The sequence below is a fragment of the Callospermophilus lateralis genome, chromosome 4 (assembly GCF_048772815.1).
Source record: "Callospermophilus lateralis isolate mCalLat2 chromosome 4, mCalLat2.hap1, whole genome shotgun sequence".
NCBI classification, from domain to species: Eukaryota; Metazoa; Chordata; class Mammalia; order Rodentia; family Sciuridae; genus Callospermophilus; species Callospermophilus lateralis.
Window position 1 is genome coordinate 158,389,011 of NC_135308.1, and position 18,944 is coordinate 158,407,954.

The following is an 18,944-nucleotide window of genomic DNA, read 5'->3' on the forward strand; positions in this document are numbered from 1 at the left end:
GCCCAGGCGCAATAGCACTCACGCAGCTGCACAAGCTCATACGGGGACAGGAATGAGCCCGGGGTCTGTCCACCGCCTCACACCTGCAGTGTTCCCCCAGACGCTTCATCGAACCTCGGACAGGCAGGCACCCTAACCCCAGGAGCCTGAGTGGCCGAGCGTCACTCAGCTGTGTAAGGGTCCCCAGAGTGCCACCCATGTCTACTCACACCTGTCCCCTGCTCCACAGACTTCAACCACTAGCTGGCCCCTCTGATGGTGCCCTCCAGAAGGCCTCGGCCTGGGGCTGTGACCAGGCAAAGACTAAGAGAAGGAGCTTGGAGGAGTCAGTGCAGGCGGCTGGAGGTCAGGGAAGGCTTCCCGGAGGAGGAGCTCCCCAAAGGAAGGAGCAGCAAAGAGCTCTCTGTTTAAGAGAAGCCTGGAGTGAGGAATGTGCTGCTGCTTAGACACTAAGGGTGATGCTGGCAGCCAAGTCCTCATGCAGCACCAGCCCCGGCTACATCAGCACACCTCACCTGTCACCATCAGGCTGAGGGAGGCCTTGGCACAGCACCAGTGAGCCTGCCTCCAGCACCACCCTCCTGACCCAGCCTGCGGGCTGCTGGTGACATCGTTGGTCATGGGGTTGTTCCAGTGACCTAATTCTGTGAAGCAAATGATGCCAAAATGTAGTGGCTTAAAACAAGAGTGGCCATTAGCTTCGCTCACAGATCTGCAGTGAAGCCGGGCTTGGCAGCGAAGACACATCTTTGCTCTCTGTGGGGTCTACTGGGGCCAGTTGGTGGGGGGCTGGACCGTCTGGGAGCTCTGTGGGAGGACAGCTGCAGCCCCTGTGCCCTTGGCGTGGGCCTTTCCCCCTGGCTGTTGAGCTTCCTCACAGCATGGCGGCCGATTTCCAAGCAGCGATCCTCAGGGGGGAGGGTAAGTTGCAGTTTATTACCATAAGGGGCCAGAAACTCACAGTGTCACTGCTGCCACATGGACCAAGCATTGGCAGAGCCTGATTCCAGGGAAGGGCATGGAGACCCCCACCTCTCAATAAGAGGAATGATCAATAATTGCAGGGAAAGCTCATTCTAGACCACCCTAGTGAAGACCATGGAAGGTGGGCAGCTTGTGTCTAGCCCCCATCGCTGTGCCCTGTCCCGACCCCAGGACCCCACGGGGCCAGCCCTCGGTCCTGGTGCAGGCAGCCCCTGCCCTCTCCATTCACATTTTCTTTTGTGCCGAGCACAGAGAGGCCACTGTGTGTGGCCACAGAGCTCCACTGCACGGGCATCTGGGCTACAAACGGGCAGCCCCAGTGCTGCACAGGAACAGGGTGCCCAGGCTGGGGACTGAACTCCATCAGCCCTGCCAGAGGTCCCAAAGAAGTTCCCAGGGTTCCAGAGCCCTTGCCCTAGCTCTTGTACTTTCTCCTTACTCACCCCAGGGGATGGAAACCCAAGCAGGGTTTAGAAATTGGCATTTCCAGATCCTGTGTAAGATGCCAGAATCGATGTCTTTCCAAGGTCCTCTACCCCTAAACCCTAGAATTCCATGAGTCTGGGTGGGAGGGACCCAACACTATCAAGTCTGAGAGGCTTTTCCATGATCTTCTCCTTAATATTCTGTTTCTAACACTTTTGGGGGGTAGGAGGGTACCAGGGATTGAACTCAGGGACACGCGACCACTGAGCCCCAGCCCCAGCCCTGTTCTGTATTTTATTTAGAGACAGGTCTCACTGAGTTGCTTAATGCCTTGGCTTTGAACTTGGGATCCTCCTGCCTCAGCCTCCCTGGCTGCTGGGATGACCGGTGTGTGCCACCACACCTGGCTCTAATACATTTTGACTCAGTTTGACAACATCCATCAAATTGCAAATGAGTTTACTCTTTAAAAAAAATTTAGTTGTAGGTGGACACAATACATTTATTTTATTTACTCATTTTTATGTGGTGCTAAGGATCAAACCCAGGGCCTCTCACATGCTGGGCAACACTCTTCCACTGAGCTACAGCCCCAGCCCCAAGCTCATCCTTTTGATCCAGCAATTCTTCCAGGGACTTCCAGGCTTACATCAGGCATGGGCAAAAGAGACGATTCAAGGAGAAGCTGGGAATACCCTCCATGTCCATCAATGAGGACCCATTACCTGAGGGGTGATAGAGCCACACGTGGAGCTAACACCCTGAAAGGACAGAGTCAGCTTTGGGAGCAAAAACACGGAGCAGCCTGGAGGAGTGATGCACTCCTGTAATCCCAGTGACTCCAGAGGCTGAGGCAGGAGGATCTCAAGTTTGAGGCCAGCCTCAGCAACTTAGCAAGACCCTGCCTGGTTACAATATAGAAAGGGCTGGCTGGGTGACTCGGCGGTGGAGTGCTTGTCCAGCACTGAGGCCTTGGGTTCCATTCTCAGGTCCACCTGCAAAGAAAAAGAACACAGGTGGAGCCATCTCCCAGATAACACGCAGAAGGGGACAGAGCCCTGGTGGATGGACCAGGGTGTACACATACTGAAATTTCCAAATACACCTCTGTGTCTACGCCACAGCTGTGCCTGGCCAGCAGAGAGAACCCCCGAGGGACACACAGCTGACTGGGAAGGCTGTGGCCTCTGGGTGTGTATGGGCCTGTAGCTGCTATAACAAACGAGCACACACTGCCATCCACGCACACAGGCTGAAACAAGAGAACTTTATTCCCACAATTCTGGAGGCTAAAGTCCAAGAGCAAGATGTGGGCAGGACAGAGCATCCTGTGGGCTCTCGGGGAAAGCTCTGGCCGGTTCCGCTCCTGGCTCACCATGCTCCTGGCTGTGGGGCTCCAGTCCCGCCTTCTCTCCGGACTGTGTTCAAATATTCCTCCTCTCCCTCCTATAGGGACACTCGTGGACTTGGGGCCCACCCTAATCCAATGTGGCCTCATTCTGAGTGCCTTCCTCTAAGTACATCAGCAATAGCCATGTTCTGAAGAGCCGGGTGGACCTGGACTTGGGGGAACTGCTCACCGTGGGTAGGAGGGCAGGCACCCCTCCCCGGCCCCTGGGTCTTGCTCCAAAGCTAGTGTGTCTGCGTGTGGCACTCTGTCATCCCCTCCTTTAGGATCTTTTTAAAATTCCAAATTCCCAGGAGACACGATGTCTTCAGAGATCCTTTGCCTCACAAACCCAAGGTCTCAAGAGTCCCCTCCACCACGGGGTCACCTCTCCACACCTGCCCAGGATGACCAAGCTGGAGGTCACTGCGGTACAGTCCAGGGGCCTTGGGGGAAGGAGCTCCCTGAGTTCCTGGCAGGATGGCCCTCGACACTCACCGCGGGGCACCTGCTCTGGGGGTGGGGCGCCCTTGGGCAGCCGTGACCCACCTCCCCACGAAAGCCGAGGTCACCTCTGTCCCATCCCGTCTCAACAGGAACCTGCCCCCAAGCCCCCTCCACCTGCCAGCAGACCCTCCCTCTCCCTGGTCACCCGGTGGGGAGAGCAGGACAGGAACATCAGCCCTGATCACAGATGAGGGACACTGAGGCTCGGGTGGGTGGAGGGGGAGGGCCTGTCCTTGGTCCAGTCAGACACTCCTGGGCCCAGGCCCCCTGTCGGGCCACACTGGGCGCTGAGCCACACAGGGACAGGGAGCCCCCATTGCCCTGGGGGTCCAAACAGACCCGCGGACCCCAGCAGCCTCGCGCCCCGTCTGGCTCTGGGTTCTGCCTTCTCCCCTCTGAGGGCCCCTCCTCTCTGACTCTGCAGGCTGAGCTGCGGCCCGGGACCAGGGAGAGCAGGGTGGGCCGATGGCAATGACCAGGACTCCCCTGCTCTGTCTGGGGTCTGTCGGGTCCCGTCCCTGGGGCTCCAGCCCCTTGAAGACAGGGGTGGGGGCGGGGAGAGGGCGCCCCGGCCCAGACATCAGGTGCACTCAACTGAGCCCCCATGGGTCTTGGGCAATTAATTAATCATCAGGCTGCTTAAAGATTAACGAGGGCAGAACGGGAAAGGCTTAACCCCGATGGGTGCAGAGCGGTGCCTGTCCCTTCCCTGGACACCGCTGGCCCACGACACCACCCCTCCCTCCTCTGTCACCAGCCTTTCCTGGTCTCCAGAGAAGGAAAGCTGACCCCATGTCGGGGAGCCGCTGGGCCGTGTAAGAGGGGACAAGGAAGCTCTTCCAGGAACTGGAGCCCTGATCTCGGGGCCTGGCGTGGTGACAGGCCTGGAATCCCAGCGACTCTGGAGGCTGAGGCAGGAGGACTGAGTTCAAAGCCAGCCTCGGCAACTTAGCAAGGCCCTAAGCAACTCAGCGAGACCCTCTCTCTAAATACCCAAAAAAGGGCTGGGGCTGGGGCTCGGTGAAGCGCCCTGGGCTCCCTCCCGGGTACCACGCAGCTCCACTGGGCTGCGGGACCCTCGGTGAGGCTCCCCCCAACCTCTGTTTCACCATCCGCAAAACGAGGTCACCCGTGGCCTTGAGGACCCCAGGAGATGATGCCTGCCAAGCGGGTGGATGAGCCTGGCTCTTAGGTGCTGGGTGTCCCCTGGAGACGGGGCACTGAGTCCTTGCACCCAGTACCCTGCCCCCATGGCAAAGAAACAGTCACCTTGGGTTCAAACCCCCAGGGAAGAGAAAATGGCCCTGTCCCCAGGACCAGGTGGGGGAGGTGAGTCAAGTTCCTCACCTGGGCTGACTCACATCTGAGCAGGGGGCGGGGCCGAGAGGACACTGAGGGGACATCTTCCTTCTCTCCTCAGGTACAGCCACACCCCCAGGCCCCTGGTGGCCAGTGCCAGCAGCCCCCAGTCAGCGGGAGTGACGAGGGGGAGTTCCAGACGAGCCCCCAGAGAGGTCCAGGGGTCACCTTCATCTCAGCTCCCCAGAAGCAAGGCTGTAGCTGGGGACTGCGCCCCGTCCCCTTCCCCTGTCCCCTGCATGTCAGGTAGCGGAGGCCAGTCGTGCCCTGTGAGGCCACCAGCAGAGCCGGCCACCTCCCCTTCCTCTGAAGGTGCCGAAGGGTCAGTGAGTGAGCCGTGGTGACTCAGGTCTGGGAAAGACCCATGAGGTCATCTGGCCGCCTGGGCCACCGTGTGAGCCCAGGAGCCTGTCTCGGCCCCTGGACTCACCGGCCTGGGGGGTCCCCAGGAAGGGCAGCGTCTGTTCTGCAGGATGGAGCCCCGCCCACCAGCGTGCATGGAGACTGACCCTGAGGTTCCCAGACCCTGTGTCCACCGTGGGGCCAGGCACGAGCCCCAAGAGAACAGTCAGGCCACAGCCCCTCCCCGGCGGCCACCTGAGAGAGGAGCGCTTCTGGGCCTGGCGCAGAGCCAGGTGTGGGAGGCGTCGGGGGCAGATCGTGAAGGTGACCGTGTGCTGAGCCTTCTGCCAAGCAGACCCTGATGACCAGACGAGCTGACAGTCCCTCGCCCAGGACCACCCCAGAGGCGTGGGTGCCAAGCCCGCACCCCAGCTGCAGGCCCTGGAGCCTGGCCAGTTGCCCCTCTGGACCTCAATTGCTCATCTGGGAAATGGGGATCCTGAAGGCCGTCTGGCCCTGTGGCAGGGGACACCAAGGTGTGACTCCCCTCCTGGTCGGACACAAACTGCAGCAGGTCAGAAGACCTGGGGAGGGGCCGGGGGCCACAGCAGGGCGGGTGGCGGGGGAGGGCCCAGGGGCTGGGAGGCCCTGCAGAGGGGGCACAGGGCCTGAGGGGGCAGGAAGGCCAGAGCCACCCCTGGGCCAGGCCCACAGGGAGGGACCTGGCTGCAGGAGGCAGCCTCAGGCAGAGGATCTGGGGACAGAAGAAAGTTCTGCATGGGTAGGCTTTGTTCTGGGGACAGAGTCAGGACCAGAGCAGGCAAGTCCCGCTGCACGAGGGGGAGGAGGAGGGGAGTGAGACGTGGGGAGTCCCCTCGATGGGCTCAGAGGCCCTTCACACAGACGGGAGGGTGAGGCCCAGAGGGAGCGGGGACTCGCCCGAATCCCCCAGCAAGTCAGTGGCACAGAGAGCTGGCGCCCTTCCCCGTCAAGCTTCCCAAGCCCAGAGAGGCCGCTCAGACTTGCAGGGGGTGGCACCCAGGAAGACCTGGCCCCCGGAAACTCCCAGCCCCTGCCGTGCCAGGCTCTGACTCTGGACTGCGGTGTCAGGTGGGCAGGACGCCAGCCTCAGGCGCCCACAACAGGGGAGCCGGCCACAGGGGAGCGTCCCAGACAGGCCGGGTGCATTCCTGCCGGGTGCCATTCTGCCCCCCCAGCGCCCCACCCTGTCCCCCATACACAGTGCCCATTGTCTGCCCCAGACACTTGGAACTGCCGCTCTGGCCCCAACACCTCCCGTGCCTCCCCTTCCAGGTGGGGCCCACAAGCCAAGCGCCCCTTCCAGGTCCCCAGACCCAAGGGCAGCCGAACAGCCATGCATTTATCTGGGAACCAAACTAGGATCAGAGAGAGCCGGTGGCTTGTCCCAGGTCACACAGGCCAAGCCCAAAGCCCTGGACCTCAGCTCCTTCCTCTCCCCTAAGTGCAGGCCACGGGGCAGCCCAGCCGGCCAGCGCCAACCTGCACCCTGGTGGGCCAGGCCCTGCCCGTGAGCGTATCCCCTTCTGCGGACCAGGAGCTGCTCAGGGAGGCGGAGGCTTCCCAAGGCCACCCAGGGAGGCAGCAGCATGTTGAGAGCCAACCCCGGTCAGCGTGGTCCCCGGCCCACGCGCTTTCCACCTTCCGCAGGGCACAGCTCAGCGCAGGAGGCGGAGGCTGGATGCAGCCAGGAGAAAGCGGGTCCAGAGCCGGCCCAGCGGGCGAGGCCTGGTGCCGAGGCGGGGCAGCTCTGCTGAAGACTGAGTTTGCTCCTCCGTCCACCCAGCTGGAGATGTCCACCCCGGGTGTGGACGGACTGATGGGGCCAGATGACAAGTGCTTGCTGGGCGAAGGAGCCCAGGGAACATCAGCCCGTGAACACCCGCCCCCACCTCCACCCCCGTGGGTTTTCAGTCCCCCCGGCCTTCCGTGACCTGTGGTGCCCAGCCTCACTCTAGGAGCCCAGCATGAGTTCCCTCCCCGGGGACCCCTCTCCCCCAGGAGCCTGGAGCCCCTTCCCGAGCTCCCCTCAGGACCCTTCCGACACGTGCAGACTGGCCCCGTCCCCCCCACACCCAGCAGGCGTCCCCGGTCCCTCCCCTCCTGATGTCCATCTGACGTTTTTACCTGTTTTTCTTGTCCAATGTCTACCTGTCCCCCACCCCCCAACTAGAATGGAAAATGTAGAGTCGGGGTTTCGTGTCTTTTGCTGATGAAGAAAGACAAGCATCAGGACGAGGCTCCCATAGCTTCTCACCAGAGCACCCCAGCACCCTCCAAGGTCAGGGCAAGAACGTCCCCCCAGAAGCACCTGGTTCCTGCTCCAGTCAGTTGTACCCACCCCTGTCCCCAAGGCTGCGCACTCTCTGGCACCAAGTGCCCCTCCTGTTCTTGACCTTCATGCAACAGGACCTGTGGGTGCCCCCGCCCACACTGGCTTCTGTACCCAGTGAGATTCGGCCGTGCTGCTGAGGGTGAAGGGGTGACTCGTGGCCTCGGCTTCCGCAGCGAGGTGGAGTGGGTGCCTGCAGGGAGGCCAGGGCTCTGGACCACCAGGGAACAGTCCTGAGAGGCACGGAGCCCACGGGGCCAGGACCAGGCTAACGCAGAGCAACGCTTGAATCACCCCCACCCCCCCACCCCCGCTGATGGCATCAAACCTGCAGCCACCAGCTCCAGGGCCACCTGCTCCAGCCACCTTCTGGCCTCCTCTCCACCGTGATGAGCCTAAAGGCCCTAGTTTGGAAATTGACCCCTAGTTCAAGATAAGAGTTGATGTCCAGCAAGGGACAGTGATTTTCCCGAGGTCACACTGCTGGGTAGGGCTGAGCCCAGGCTCCTCGGTCTGCCCTGGGACCCCCGCCCTGCCCTCCGGGTGTCCAGGTGGGCTGGGGAGGCCCAGCGCTCTCCCCGTCAGACCCCATCTATGCCCAGGGTCCAGGTGAGCCAGGACGTGTCTGAAGAGGAGGGTAAGCCCACGAAGCCCCCTCCCCCAGGAAGCAGGCCTGGCCCTGGGCCTGGGGAGCCTGGGGCAGGGTAACCCCCGCCTGAAGTCACTGTCTCCCCAGGGTGACATCATCAGCGAGCCAGAGGCTCCAGGGCAACACAGCTGGGGGACCAGGCAGGCTGAGGCAGGCCAGGTGGATGTCTAGAAATACTCACCAGAAAAGAGAGAGAGGGATGTCTGCAGCCCCAGGGCCAAGCCCAACAGGGACCAGAGGCCCCACGCGCCTCGGAAACCAGAGTGAGGGGCTGTCGGGCTGCGGAAGGCCTAACAGATGGGAAAACTAAGGTCTGCAGTGTGACAGTCACCCCATGTCACAGCAAGAGGGGGCAGACAGGACAGGAGGCCCCGACCCCCAACAGGGTGCTGTCCCCTGGGGAGCTCCCTGGGACATTTCGCCCCCTGGCCCAAGGCCCTCTCCCTCACGCCTGCTGGGCCGGCTGGTCAGGGCGGCTGTGTTCGAGGATGACCAGAGTTGGCAGAGCCCCGAACCTTCCCTCAGTGGCTCCTCCCACGACTTAACTCCTTCAGCTGCTGCTAAATTTTCAGGAATTTTGCAACCAGCTTTTGAACACAGCCTTTGCCAAACATTAAAGTCTTCAAACTTACGCTTTCAGGAACTCTCCTCGCGCTGGTACCTCCCGCTCTCCTGCTGCCTGTGCTCTCGAGGTCCCAGCATCTGTTGCATCTGGATGGTGGCAATGCTGCAGGGTGATGTCACAGTGGTTTGAAACTGACCCTGACCGGCCGGCGCGGTGGCACCCGCCTGTAATCCCAGCAACTTCGGAGGTTGAGGCCGGGGAATCCAGGTTTGAGGCCACCGATTTAGCAAGGCCCTAAGCAACTCAGCAAGACCCTGCCTCAAGATAAAACAAGAAGCTCAGTGGTGCAGCCCCCGGGTTCCGTCCTCGGGACTGGGGGGGTAGGAGTATTTACACCACTGAAATTGGCACACGCTGCAACGGCTAAGCACTCATCAGCACAACTCTGCCCACACCCCACCCATGAGCCAGGCTCTCCCTCGGGGACGCCTCCAGAACCTGCCACCTTGACCCTCTGGGTCCCAGCCTGCATCCTTTCTCACTGGGACCCCGTTGCACCCCCTGCCTTGCCACTGCCCGTTCTGCGCTCAGCAGCCAGAAGCACCCTGTGGTCATCAGGGATGGCTGGTGCCCCAACTGTCCTCCTACCACCCCAGCATCAGGGTCTCCAGCTCATCTGCATGTCCCCCGGGTGGTTCTGGCCTCTGCACACCTCCACCAAGGTGTCTCCACCAAGAGCTGCTCCGGAGCCCACCAAGAAGCAGGCCGCAGCTGCCGCCTGCCCAGCACCCGCCGCTTCCTCACAGGAAACTCTCTGTTCCTCCTCTCAGGTGTCTGCGTGGAGGGGGTTTCTCTCTGCCCTTCCCAGGGCTGCAGCCCAGCGAGGGCTACTTTATTGAGCACCTACTATATGCCTGGCACAGAAGGCCTCTTGAACAGTGGCCACCTGAGCACGTGGGAGGGCTGAAATGAGAGGGCTGGGGGATGAAGCCGGACCCTGTGCCCCCTCCTCCACCGTCCCCCTGCCAGGCGCCCCTGGCCCTGTCCCTTCCCTTCCCTCCCTGTCCCGGTTCCCAGCATGTGCCGTGGCCCCTCCCACGGCAACCCGCTCCCTGGGGGCCGCGGGGAACGGCGGCAGGAATTCCTGGCCCTGAGTCAGAGGAGGTGCCCCGGCAGGCAGGAGGCAGAGCGCACGCCAGGGACCGCGCCGAATTCCAGCTCCCACGGCCGCTGGGAGCCCGCCAAGCAGGCCCCTGGGCAGCCGGAGCCCCTCCACCCAGGGAGCGGAGGAGAGGGCAGGGCAGCCGAGTGGAGGGGGCAGCCGAGGGCCCCAGGGGTCCACGCCAGCCCAACTCTTCCCAGAGATGGCGGAGGGAGGCACGGAGGGAAAAGAACGGGGAGGGGCTGCCTCGGCTGTCCCCAGGGAGCCCAGGGGTCTGGGCGCTCAGTGGGGCCGCCAAGCCCCTCCCCACGCTGTGCCCGCACCTGCCCAGCCCCGTGAGTGCAGCAGCGACAGCCAGGGCACAGAGGAGGAGGGTCCCCTGCCCGGCCCCTGGGGTCCCTATGTCGCTGTCCCCTCCTCTTCCTGGGTCAGGGCCAGTTGTGAGAGGCTCGGGCAGCGGCCTCCGCCCAGCTGTCAGCATCAGAGCTGCCGCCAGCACCCTCAGCAGCGCACCTGGCCTCCACGCCACCACCCGGGCCGCTCCTCCCCCAGCCCCCAGCACCGGGACACCCCCACCTGCCAGGTGGCCTCAGAGAGACACAAACAAGACGTCCAGGACCACCAGGACCACAGCGCCTGTGAACCGAAAACTCTAGACCCACGGGGGCTGTTGGGACATTTCCTGTTCCACTCCCAAGACATTTCAGACCCTGTCACCGCCGGGACGCAGCAGCTGGCAGACGCAGATCAGACCCCAGAAACTTGGATTTAGGGACCTTAAGGAGCAGGGGCTCTTGGGACCAGAAAACTCCTCAAATCCCAGTGTTCCACAGGATGGGAGCCCAGGAGGGGGAGGCCAGGAGGCTGGGCCTCCACAGGATGGCGGGAGGGCCGGGAGAAGCTGGGAACAAGCCCAGGAGCCTCGGCCCCCCGTCCAGGCCCCGAGGCCAAGAGAGAGAAGCAGAGGAGAAAGACCAGGTGGATGCCAGGGGTTGGCGGCAAGCTGTGGTCACCGGGGGTGGCAGGCTCGCTCCCTCCTGGCTGCAGGAGCCTGGAATTTTCTCCGCAGGAAGGGCCCACCCTCCTAAGGATGGAAAACAATCCTTGGCATCTGGTCCCTGCGGCGGGAAGGCCTGCCACAATCGACCATTATCATCCTCCCTGCTCTACCCGCAGCCTGTCACCGGGGAAACCGAGGCATGTGGGGTCTCAGGCTAGATCAGGGACCTGAGCTGGGCATGGTGGCTCCTGCCCTTAATCTCAGCCACTCAGGAGGCTGAGATAGGAGGATGGAAAGTTCGAGGCCAGCCTCAGTTATTGGGGGAGGTCCTAAGCAACTCAGTGAGATCCAGACTCAAAATTTAAAAAAAAAAAATCTGAATTAGCCCCCGGCAGACTCCCAGCCCTGACTGCCCAGTGTGAGCTGAGACCCCAGGGAGGGCCCTGGCCGGGCAGGTGGGAGCTGAGACACAGAGGGCAGCGGTTTGCCCGAGGTCAGCTGCTGCCTGCTGCTCTCATGCCCCGTCCAGGCTCACTGGCCCCTCCTCCAGGACGCCCTCAGGGCTTCCACAGCTCGGCCTGCGGCCCCTCGGCCGCCAGCCTCTATCACTGCGCCAGCCGAGTCCTCTAACTGCTCATCTAACGGCCCTGGACTTGGATGCTGGGTGCTGTGTGTGACAGTGTCCTCTTCACAGCCCCCGTCCCGCTGATGCTCCTGCTCAGACACCTCCCGTGGCTCCCCACTGCCCAGGACCAGGTCTAAGAGGCTTTCACGAGAGCTGGGGCTGTGGCCGCCCTCGGCCTCCCGCCAGGCAGATCCTCGCAGCCCCAGCGCCCCCTCCCCTGGAGGCTTCGTCCCCTGGCCCAGCCGGGCTGCCCCTCCCTCCGCCCTCTCCACCGGCCAGTTCTTCTGCACCTTCCTGGGAGCGGCCTCCTCTGGGGACTCGGGCCTCCCCCTCTGCACTAGACGCCCCTTCCTCCGCTGGCCTGGCCTCCCCGGTCTGGACCCTGGGCCGGGGAGGTTGACAAGGGCCTCCCCGCCTCCGTTCACCGCAGTCAGCCACGGCACCAGGAAGTGACTGGCTAATTCCCATTTTCCAGGTTCTGAGACTGAGGCCCGGGGTGGTTGAAGGCTTCTCCAGGTCACGTGGCTGGTGGCAGAGCCGGGGTTGGGACCCAGCCAGGAGCTGCAGGCTGTGACCTCAGGCGTCCACCAGGGGCAGGACAGCAGCCCAGAGCCTCGGCACCGTGGAGTCTCAGGACAGCCAGCGCCAAGGACCCAGAACTGTCAGGCTGGAGCCCCCCAGCGCACCCACCTGGACCACCGGCCACCCCCCACCATGCCCGGACGCATACGGTCACACCAACACGGACGGACGCGGCCTGGCCCGGGACCCGCAGGAAACGCTCGGCCGCCCAGGCCTGTCTCACTTCCGCTTTCCCTCAATTTGCTGGGGAAGTGGCCGCGGCCTCCTCCCGCGCGCTCCACGCCACGTTCTTCCCACCCCCACTTGTCTGGCAGCCTGGAGGACAGTGGCCAAAAGAAAGGGTCCCGCCCTGCCCTACTGGGAGCAGGACAGTGAAGTGACGGGGCCGGCGAGGGGCAGGGGACAGAAGAGCCGAGGGGCTGGCGTGGCTGAACGTCCAGGGCACAGCAGGCCAGGGACCAAGCAGAGACAGTGCAAAGGCCCTGGGGTGGAGTCAAGCTGCCGAGCTAGAGCAACAGGAGGAGGTGGCTTGGCTGGGGCTGAGGGCAGGGACCACAGGGAGGTGAGATGGGGAGGCCGCAGGGCCAGGTGCTGACTTGGGCCTTTGCTCTGCATCCAGCAGACGCTCTGCAGGGCTGGGAGCAGAGGAGGGAAACAGTTTGCCCTGGTTCTGGAATTTGCTTTGCTGGGCATGGAACCCAGGGTTGGGCCAGGCTGAGCCAGGGCTCTGTCCCGAGCTGCATCCAGCCCTTTCTTATTTTCTGTCTGGGGACAGGATCTCGCCAGAGTGCCCAGGCTGGCCTCGAACTTGAGGTTACCCAGCCTCCCAAGGAGCCGGGATGACAGGCACACACCGCTGTGCCCGGCTCTGACGCGGGTGCTGGCGGCTGGGTGAAAAGATGTGGGGTCCAGAGCAGAGGTGAAGGGGCCAGCCAGGAGGCCAGAGAGGGTGGCACTGCAGCCGCACCACAGCCACACTGCCGAGGCCCCTGGGTCACCCTGGGCAGACACAGCACTCACCCTGCCTCACTCCTTGGGCTGATGGGTCTTCCAACAGGAACTACTCTTCCTGCAGTCCCGGGTCAGACCCCAGGGATGCTCGACCACCGAGCCACATCCCCAGCCCTATTTTGTATTTCATTTAGAGACAGGGTCTCACTGAGTGGCTGAGCGCCTCACTTTTGCGGAGGCTGACTGTGAACTCATGTTCCTCCTGCCTCAGCCTCCTGAGCCACTACGCCTGGCCCCAGCCCATTTTTTAAATTTTGATGCAGGATCTCACTAAGTTGCTTAGGGCCCTGTAAGTTGCCAAGGCTGGCCTCCAACTTTTGATCCTCCTGCCTCAGCCTCCTGAGCTGCTGGGATTATAGGCAATAAATGTGTCTTGAACGGTGACCATGTGCTCCGCACTGTGCTAGAGCAGGCGGTCAGAAGAGCAGGACAGATGCTAACCTGGCTCAAGAAGATCTCCTGTGGCCGGGAAGATGGTCACGGAGCTGAAAGCAGCAAAAGTGGTGTTGGGGACAGGGAAAGGCAGAGGGCGAAAGGCCACATCAGGGGACCTTGGCACAGGAGCCTGGAGAGGCTTCCAAGAGGAGGCGACTGAAGCCAGGTCAGGAGGCTAGCAGGGTAGGGACGCCCGCTCCAGAAGAGAAGGAAAGGCACCAGCTCCGGGCACTGGCCCCTGCCTCCTGACCCTCCCCTCTCCCCTCCCTCCCCCGCCCAGCCTGGCCGCTGTCCATACCCCACAGCCCTCGGGTTGACCCTTTGCGTATTTTCTTCCCTCTTTTAAACTTTTCACCTTGAGACAGGTGTCCCTCGGCTGCTCGGGCTGACCTTGAATTCCTGGGCTCGGGGTCCTCTGGCCCCAGCCTCCCCGTAGCTGGGACTTCAGGTGCGCCCCACCGTATCCAGGGTGTCCTGAGGGGATCATGCAATAGTTCCCACAAACCAAAGGACGTGGGAAGGTCTCTCCATGTCCCGGGTGTCTCCCTGTGGCCTGCTCTTTTGCTTGGTGACACGGTAGGGGTGAGGGGAGGTCCTTGGTCCCTCCTGTGGGGCACAGGAGGCTCCACCTTGGTCTGTCCCAGGATGAAGCTCCCAGGCCCGGGAGGCCGCGCTGTCCTGTATCACTTCTGGCGTCCGGGACCTTCCGGATCCTTCCTGGAACGGTGCCGTGGATCAGGCTTTCAAAGATAAGAGCCGGCCAGCTCCTGAGGCCGAGGCCCCGCGTAACACAAGCTCACGGGGCGGGTTCAGGGGACGCCCAGGGACCCACGCTCATCCCTCTGCCCTGCCTTTGCCCCCACCCCCCTGTCCCTCGGTGAGCACCTACTTTGTGCTGGACCCTGCTGACCTCTGGGACCACAGCACTCAGGTGGGAGGACAGCCTGCAGGTCGGAGGGAGGTGCCCGGGTGAAGGGCAGCAGCAGCACAGCTCCAGGCCGTCGCCCCAGCTCGCGGGAAGACGGACATTTGAGTTTCATGTGAAAGCTCCTGATTTTTCTTTTTCTTTTCTTAGTGCTGGGGATTGAACCCCGGGGTGCTTTACCACTGCGCTACAGCACCACGCTTTTCAGTTTTTATTTATTTATTTTTAATTTTATTTATTTATTTATGCCTTTGGGGTTTTTAAATTTTTTTTTTTTTTTTTTGGTAGTTTGTAGGAGGACACCATGTCTTTATATCATTTGTTTAGTTATTTCTTTAATATGGCGCTGAGGATCGAACCCAGTGCCTCACACGTGCTAGGCAAGTGCTCTGCCACCGAGCCCCACCCCCGGCCCCTATTTTATTTTTATTTTGAGACAGGCTCTCACCAAGTTGCTTAGGGCCTCACCAAGTTGCCCAGGCTGGCCTTCAACTTCTGCCTCCTGCCTCAGCCTCCCAGTTTGGGCACTTTGGATTTGGGAATTAGGAAATCTCAATCTTTCTGGTTACTAGTCTATGCAAATATTCAAAAATCTGAAAAACTCCCAAATCTGAGACAGACACCCCTAGGCCCCAGCACTTCAGATCAGAGATGCTGTAGCTATCCGCCACTTAATCTCCAGCACGGCCCTGGGCCCTGGGTTGGAGGCCCAGCAGGGCCCAAACATCACACAATTCATTAATCAACCACGAGCTCAGCCCTGAGAGCGGGAGTTTGGAGCTAGGAGGAGACTGAGCCCTCCAGCCCTGGCCAGCTCTCTCCCACACTCCGGGCCAGGACTGCCGACAGGTCCTCGCGGCACAGCCTGGCGGGCCATCTGCTGTCTGTGTGGCCGAGGCACAGCAGCCTGGGGTGAGCTGGGAGGCAGATGGGCCGAGGCCGGTCGCATAGTAGGTGCTTCATAAACGTTGCTGACATGAGTCATCGAATGTGCGGTGCAGCCAGGGAGGCCGCCGGGCCAGGGAGGGCCCTGCTCTGGACGAGGGGCACACATGGGCGCTTAGAGGACGGTGTCAGGGGGCCTGTCTGTCCCTCCAGATCCTCGGGCTGCCCTCCCAGCCCCTGCTCTGTGCCCCCGAACACTGACCTCCAGGGATGATGGGTGACCTCCACCGGCTACTGTGCTGCCCCAGTGGGGGCTGGAGGTGGGGCCAGCAGTGTGCTGGTAGGTGTCCAATAGCCCCCTCGGGAGGAAAGGCCCTGGTGGGAGGTGAACCAGCTTCCCTGGTATATGCGTCTGCCACAGCGTGGGCATGGTGTCCTGACGGGCCCGGGTGTCCCCAGGCTGGTGTGTCCCCAGGCTGGTGTGTCCCCAGGCTCTGGGCCGTGGTGGAAACGGGGGTCCTGCTGACGTTGGGTGTCTCTGGAGCCGTGTGCTCACAGGAGCCGGTGCCTCTCTGAGCTCAGACCTCGGTGGAGGGGCCTCGTGGGACGAGGGACCCTGCCTGGCCCAAGCCTGAGGTTGTGGCAAGGCTCAGGGACAGTCACCATCGTGACCACCACCTGGGCCCCTGCGCTCTGCCCTGGGCTGGGTGACCAGGCTCTGCAGTCTGGCTGGGTGCGGATGTCTGGGTGGAGGCCTTCTGGGGTGGCCACTGGCTCTGAGGTGGTGGCCAACGGGATGGGGAAGTGGCCAGCGGCTATCTTTAGCGCCTTGGCTCACAGCCTTCTCCCCTGCCTGGCCGAGGGGGACTTGGCGGGGAGGGCCAGGGAAGCAGCCCTGCACCCCCTTCTGAGGAGAAAGCAGGGGCCGTGAGGTGTCCTGAGACAGGGGCAGAGAACACAGGGTGCTGCGGGCACCCCTCCCTCAGGCTCTCCAGGGAGGGTGGAGCCGGGGGTGCTCGGAGCCTGGATTCGAATCCTGGCCTCCCTCTCCTGCAGTCTGCCCTGAGGGAACCATGCTTCATCTCTGTGCCTCAGTTTCCTCCTGTGGACTGTTGGGCTCATTCAGTGAGAAGGAGCACCTAAGGAGCCTACTGTGATCTAGGGGTTGTCTCTGGACCAGCCAGGCCTCACTCCACCTGTGAAGTGGGAATGGCGGTCATGGGATTGATGAGACAACTCTGAGTCTAGCATGAGGCATGGCACATAGTAGGTGTTCAATAAATGAGTCAAGATATGCCTTCTGTCCCCTCATGGTACAGGTGGGGGTGAGACGCTGCACCTCGGGCGAGTTAACTGCCTTCCCTCAGCCTCAGCTTCTTCCCGGCAAGCTGCACGGTAGAACCTGCCCGAGGGACAACCCTGCAGTCTCGGTGCCTGCTGCAGACACGCCATTCACAGCTAGGACCGCCTGTCCCTAGAGCGGCCTCAGTCAGCGTGAGGCTGGGCCCTGGAAGGTTCTGGATGCTTCCCCCCAACTGTACTCCGGAGAGCCTGTGGGTGCTCCTGTCCTGCCTCCCCTGGGTTTGGGGGCTTCCTCTCCATGGTCCAGCCTGGGCTGCTGGGCCTGCTCCTGAAGGGAAGGGGAAGCTGTTTGGGCTCCTGGAAGCTGACCAGAGACTGGGCTTAGGAAGGGACTGTGATACTGGGTGGGTGGGCAGTTGGGGGGCATTGCCTGAAGGACAGGGAGGCAGGGCCGGGGACCCACAGAGGCCTCTGACGAGCAGCTGCCTGCCGAGAGCCATGGAGCAGGGGACGGCCGACTGCCCTGGCAAGGCCTCACCAAGCTCCAGGTTGGGAGCACTTAGGGGTGAGCCACCAGGTGCGGCCAGCTGGCCTCGGCTCTGCCCCCGGGGCCGTCCCCTGTGAGCTCTGCAGACTCTGGCTCTGCCGCACCTTTTAAGGCAATGGCGGCTCCTGCCACCACCTCCCTGTCCCCACTTGCTCAGAAATTCCCAGCAGGTTTTTTGTTTTTTTTCCTTTTCAGGGGGATTGGAATGAGACTGTGTTCTGTCGCCACAGATTCCAGAGGCAGGTCTGGGAGTTCAGAGCGTGACAGGAAGTGCATGCCATGCCACCTGGAGGTGCAAGGCACAGGAGCCAACGACCCACCCACTAGTCCCAGGGACTGCTGCAGGCCCGACCTGCCCAGGGCCCATTCTATTCCCCAAGCAGGCAGAGCTCCGAGGCCAGGGCGCTCCCCCTCCTGGAGCTCTGAGGTCAGGGAGGCCTCATCCTGCCCCAGGGCCTTTGTGCTGCTCCTCGCCTGGGTGTTGTCCCCACAGAGCTTCGCAGGCTAGATCCCCCGGCCCCCCAGGCCCAGGCCTTCCTCCTTTGCATCCCAGTGTCCTGTTACTTCACAGTTTATGTCTTCTAAAGCCACCCACCCCCTTTATTGTTCATCATCTGCCTCCCGGAGTGGAACAGAGGCCCCTGGGAAGCTGGAGGTCCCTGCCATGTCCAGACAGCAGACTGTGCATCACAAAAACAAAACCCTGTGCCCCACCAGGCGGAGCCAGCGCTCTGCACTTGGCCTTCACAGCCCCAGCTGGACAGCAGAACTTGGGGTCCCTTCAGAGGAACCATCCTGGCAGAAGGCCTGCCTTCCAGAAGCTGGGACTTGAGGAGACCTAGGCTTGGAACTGCTGTGGAATGTGACCACAGTCACCCCAAGGGGGGGGGGGTTAAGGAAGGGATGTGGGGATGGTCAGTAGTGAGGGCCCTGCCCTGCTCACCAAGGCTGCCAAAGGCACCCTGTAACTTGGACAGGTGTACCTGCGGGGTGGCAGCCTCCACTGACGGCCTGCAAGTGCCCTCAAGCCACCCTAGGGGTCTTTGTTCTCAGGACCCCACATCCCCATCCAGACATAACCACAACTGGACACCTAGCCCTGGGCAGGGGACGAGGAGCAGCTACAGTGCCCCAGACCAGCAAAGCCTTCCCTCCCCAAGCAGGAAAGGAGGTTCCAGAAGCCAAGGGTGGCCGCAGTGGGAAGGGGTCCTGCCACATCCCCAGCAGGCCTGGCTGAGCCAGGAAGACCCAGAGGACCCAGAGGAAAGGCCCTAGCCTTGGACAGTTTCTTGCCAAACTCTGCAACCCAAGGTACTGGTGACCTAGGGCCTGGAGCCCAACACCCTTTGCTGTGCAGTCAAGTTCCTGGACTGTGGGATGAGATCCTACCGCCCCCCATACCTGCAGCACAACTGAGGGGTTCCCCCTGGCGGCCAAAGACTTAAGTGCAGCGACAGCTAGGACTCTCACCCACCACTGGGCTCCCAGGGTACCAGAACCTCAGGTAGAGCCACCTGCAGCCTGCTCCCCACCCATAGGTCACCCACTAGGCTGCCTGCAGTTCACAGGTCTCAGCACTTAATGTAATGTAATGGGGGTTTAGCCTGAAGGCCACCTGATTTGAGAGCTACCAGGACTCAAGTAAGTGGGGCTGAGCTGTGCAGAGAAAGGTAGGAATCCCTGTTAACACATAAATGGCTCATAATCTGGGGGGCAAGCTCCTACAAGGGGTAGAGGTGGCACTCAATCCAAAACCCAGCTATAACATCAGGGTCTGTCCCAAAGGGAAAGACCTCAGCCCAGAATGGTCACTTTTAAGGACCTGGGTGTTGCTGCACCTCTAGGCCACATCATGCCTGTATTGAACCCTTCTAATTACT